At 25.2% G+C, this 5625-nt stretch overlaps 1 non-coding gene across 1 annotated transcript; it reads left to right on the top strand.

The window, feature by feature from the left end:
• Positions 1 to 2124: 2124 nt before the first annotated feature.
• LOC123304712 lies at positions 2125 to 2243 on the top strand. The gene has a single exon (XR_006536704.1). It is a non-coding gene; the product is annotated as a 5S ribosomal RNA (ribosomal RNA).
• The last annotated feature ends 3382 nt before the right edge of the window (positions 2244 to 5625 follow it).

Here is a 5625-nt window from a genome sequence, read left to right on the forward strand (position 1 = left end):
CGATACTATAATATATCGCATCCGTTACCAATTATTCGGTATCCTTTGATTTATACACAGAATGAACTAAAAATATATATCAAATTTATTTTATTTATTTATATATTTAATATTATTATTATTATTTTATATTACAAAGTTTCTTAACGAAGCTTACAATGATTTCTCATATCGTACTTAACAAAATTATTTAGATCATATAAAATTTAAATTGTTAAAAAATTTGTATATTTATTATTATTATTATTTATTTTTATTAAAATTACATAACATAAAATTAATAATATTTTAATAATTATATAAATTAATTCTTATTTAAAATAATCTTATATTAATCTCAACAAATACTCTAATAATATATTTTGTCATAAATTTTTTTATATTTAAAATAAATATTATAATATATAAATACTTATATCAGTATAAAATTTCTTTATATAATTATGAAAAAATTAATTTAATAGTTAATTATTGATATTAATGCATAAATAAAAGTATTTTCTAATGAAATATATTTTGTCAATGTTCGATTAACACATTTCATAATAATACGTTTTCATTATTGACAAAAAAAGTTTTTCTAAAAATGAAATCTTATACTATAATATATATATTTATATATTAAATTTTTTAATTATTTATATACTAATAATTTATAATAAATCGATATTAAATAAAAAATAAAAATATATACTTTTTAAGTTTACCTTAAAAATATTATTGTTTTGTATGATTGAAATAATTAATATTAAACTATGTTTATTAATAATTGTTAATAAAAAAATTAAATATATTTTAATTTATAAAATAAATATTATTATTAAATTTATAATTTATTATTTTATATATTATAGAAATTGAAAAAATAAATCATGTTTACTACGACAGTAAATTAGAAATACTATTTAATTTTTATGTGTTTTCTACATGGTACTTTGACTTACATAGGGACTTATATTATTGTGAATAATGATATAATTGAAAACCTTTATTTTTTATTTGATAGAATTATTATATTTTATCATTTAAATATTTATAATAAATACATTATTTTTATAAAGTAAAAAAATATGGCCGAAGAAAATTCTACAGCTGTTGCAGCAACTGCGGTTACTGCTGCTTCTACAACACCAACAAAAAAAGCAACAGCTTCTGGTGCTAAACGTACAAAACAACATTCAAAACCAACACATCCACGTACATCAGAAATGGTTGTTAACGCAATTAAAAATTTAAAAGAACGTGGTGGTTCATCATTACAAGCAATTAAAAAATATTTAGCTGCAAATTATAAAGTGGATTCTGATAAAATTTCACCATTTATTAAAAAATATTTAAAAGCTGCTGTAACTGAGGGAGCCTTGGTACAAACTAAAGGTAAAGGTGCATCTGGTTCATTCAAATTGGCTGCTTCCGCTTCATCTAATTCTTCAGCTAAATCAAAAGTATCCAAAAAAGAAAGTGGAGCAAAAGGTTCAGCAAAGAGTGCTAAAAGTAAACGGGCACCAAAAGAAAAGAAAGCCACAACTACATCATTGGCAGCCAAAAAGCCTAAAGCAAAAAAAGCGACTCCATCATCATCAACTGCTGCTAAAAAAGTTACTGCAAAATCATCAGCGGCATCAAAAAAAGCACCAGTTAAAGCAAAACCAGCAAAAAGTACAAAATCCGCTGCCAAAAGTAGCCCTGCTCGTAAACCGAAAGCACCAAAAGCTAAGAAAGCTTCTGTTGCCAAATCATCTCCTACAAAAATTAAAAAAGCAGCACCAAAAAAGAAATGATCTGTTACTTTAATAATATATTGAAATATTTCATTATTTTTGCTAAAAAATGAAAATAACATAGGCCTTAATACAGGCCACAAATTAATATTTGATAAGAGTAAATTATTTTTTGTATAAATATTTTATAAAATAATAGTTAAGAAACATTTGCCACAGTCAGTACCACGGATGGGTGGCCACTTGAGAATACTGTGTGCGGTTGCATTTTTATTTAAAATATATGGTATAATAAATAAGTATATATTTAAATTGATTACTTCATTGAAAATTTTAATAATATACTTTAATATTAATGATATTTATGAAAAATATATATTTGTAAAAATTTTCATTTATTACTGGCAACAGCCATACCACGTTGAAAACACCGGTTCTCGTCCGATCACCGAAGTTAAGCAACATTGGGCACAGTCAGTACTTGGATGGGTGACCGCTTGGGAACACTGTGTGCGGTTGCCTTTTTATATTAAAAATATAAATTATTTTTCTTCTTTTCTTTTTTTTTACACACCATATATAAATATATGTTATTTAGAAATGTAAACCTTTTATATTATTCGTCAACAAATAAATATTATTTTTTGTATAAAATTTTATTGCATTTATAACTCATATCATGGTTACTTTAAAGCGAGAAGTTTTTTTAATATTTCAAATGAATATAAAATAATATAAATTTTATGAAATTTATTTATTTTTAGAAATAGCAATCGCTTATAATTATAACAAAATTTTAATAATGTTTAATTTTATTTCAATAATTTATATATATATATATATATATATATATTTTTTAATAAAAATAATATACTCTTATTTAATAATATATGTTGGTCCTATATAGGACCGAAAATATTTCTTATTTGTTTTTTTTTTTTTTAAATTGTCATTTAAAACGCTTATGCACGTTCTCCACGAATACGTCTTGCCAATTGTATATCCTTAGGCATAATTGTAACACGCTTTGCATGAATTGCGCATAAATTGGTATCTTCAAATAAACCTACTAAATAGGCTTCACTAGCTTCTTGTAATGCCATAACAGCTGAACTTTGGAAACGTAAATCGGTTTTAAAATCTTGTGCAATTTCACGTACTAAACGTTGGAATGGTAATTTACGAATTAACAATTCAGTACTTTTTTGATAACGACGAATTTCTCGTAAAGCTACTGTACCAGGACGATATCTGTGTGGTTTTTTTACTCCACCAGTTGCTGGTGCACTTTTACGTGCAGCTTTCGTTGCTAATTGTTTTCTTGGTGCTTTACCACCAGTTGATTTACGTGCAGTTTGCTTGGTTCTAGCCATTTTCAAATAATAATGTTTTTACAAAAAAACACACAATTTTAAAAATTATATTCGACAATTTGATACTACAAAGTCAAATGTTTAAATGCGAAATAAATGTGTTGTATTTATATTTATATGAAATTTCAAAATTTTTGTTGTCATATCCTATTGGATAGCTATCAGAGTATGGACTAATCAAATTGTATAGGCGTGGCTTAAAAAATCTTTAATGCTTTATATAAAAAGGCACAATTGTACCGGCGCTCACATACATTACAATACTTGTGAGGTTAACACACGTGTTATCCGTTCGTTAAAATATTGTAAATAATTTTTTATTAAAATGACTGGCAGAGGAAAAGGTGGAAAGGGTCTTGGAAAAGGGGGTGCAAAACGTCATAGAAAAGTTTTGCGTGATAATATCCAAGGTATTACAAAACCTGCAATTCGTCGTTTAGCACGACGAGGTGGAGTAAAACGTATCTCTGGTTTAATTTATGAAGAAACACGTGGTGTACTTAAAGTATTCCTTGAAAATGTTATTCGGGATGCTGTTACATATACTGAACACGCAAAACGTAAAACAGTTACAGCTATGGATGTTGTATATGCATTAAAACGACAAGGTCGTACTTTGTATGGTTTTGGAGGTTAAGAAAATATAATAATTTACTTAAAATATTTAGTAAATTTATTAAAGAATATTTAATACATCCGATAAATTTAAACAGGCTTTCCTTTTTGGGAAGCCACTAATTTTATTTATATAAGAGTAAATAAATTTGTTAATAAATATAACATATTATATAATTTGTTTACAACAAATTATTTTGTTTATAACATACATTACCAAATATTTTTATTTATTTTTTTTTTTTTTATTGTAATATATCTGCAATAATAAATTATAATTTGTATATTATCTATTTTATTTTACAATAACTTATTGAATTTTTTGAAAAAATTTTATTATAAATTAATATACTATTATATTTTTTATATATACAAGTTAAGAGTAACAAGTATCGATAGGAGATTATCGAATTTATAACTAATAAAACATTTCGCCTTAATCAAAGAAAATAAAGATTTTGCTATACCATTTTTTATACTTTCAATAAATAATTTATTATTAAATTTTTATTATTTCATTTATTTTTTAAAATTATTAAAAATATTTTTCTAATAATTATAAGCGTACATAAACAAGTAGTAAATGTAAAATGAAAATAATAAAGGTAATGTAATGCATTTGCATTACACTGATTTACGATATATATTCCGCGATATCCTTTATTATATTTAAAATTAATAATATTGATATACTAATAATAGATATATTCAAGCTATTAATATATAAAATTTTATATTAAATATGATATTAATAATTGTTTATTTTATTTTTTTGTATATATAAAAATAATTTACTCTTATTTAAAAAATTTGATGGCTCTCTTAAAAAGAGAGCCGTTTTTATATGTTGATGTATTTTTATGTTATCAATTAAATAATATTTTCGATTTATTTATTTTGAACTTGTATATTTTGTAACAGCTTTAGTACCTTCACTAACAGCGTGCTTTGCCAATTCACCAGGTAATAATAATCGAACTGCGGTTTGAATTTCCCGACTTGTGATTGTTGAACGTTTATTATAATGTGCTAAACGTGATGCTTCAGCAGCAATACGTTCAAAAATATCATTAACAAAACTGTTCATGATACTCATAGCTTTACTAGAGATACCAGTATCAGGATGCACTTGTTTTAATACTTTGTAAATGTAAATTGCATATGATTCCTTGCGCTTCCTCTTCTTTTTCTTATCACTCTTTGATATATTTTTTTGAGCTTTGCCAGCTTTTTTTGCTGCTTTTCCACTTGTTTTTGGTGGCATTGTTACAAACAATTAATATACACAGATAGTTACAGAACACCAGTCAGTATATGTATGAGCGTGTCGTGTATACAACTAGCGTATTATATACGCGAAGATGGATATAACAATAAAAATGAATACTACTCTCTGATTGGCTAAAAATAATACTATAAGGTGATTGGTTTATTTTTAAAGTTTTATATTTTATAAATATTATAAATTAAAATACCCAAATAACATTTTAAACATTTATGTTACAATCCCCGTAACGTACACATCTGTGTGATTATATTTACAAAAAAAAATATTAATTAAATAAATTTATTCGCTATGTCTGGACGAGGTAAAGGTGGTAAAGTAAAGGGAAAGGCAAAGTCAAGATCAAGCCGAGCAGGATTACAATTTCCTGTTGGAAGAATTCACAGATTATTACGAAAAGGAAATTATGCTGAACGAGTAGGTGCTGGTGCCCCAGTATATTTGGCTGCTGTTATGGAATATTTGGCTGCAGAAGTTCTCGAGTTAGCTGGTAATGCTGCCCGTGATAACAAAAAAACACGTATCATTCCACGTCATTTACAATTGGCAATTCGTAATGATGAAGAATTAAATAAATTATTATCTGGTGTAACAATTGCTCAAGGTGGTGTATTACCAAACATTCAAGCAG

The sequence above is a fragment of the Chrysoperla carnea genome, assembly GCF_905475395.1.
Source record: "Chrysoperla carnea chromosome X unlocalized genomic scaffold, inChrCarn1.1 SUPER_X_unloc_82, whole genome shotgun sequence".
NCBI lineage: Eukaryota > Metazoa > Arthropoda > Insecta > Neuroptera > Chrysopidae > Chrysoperla > Chrysoperla carnea.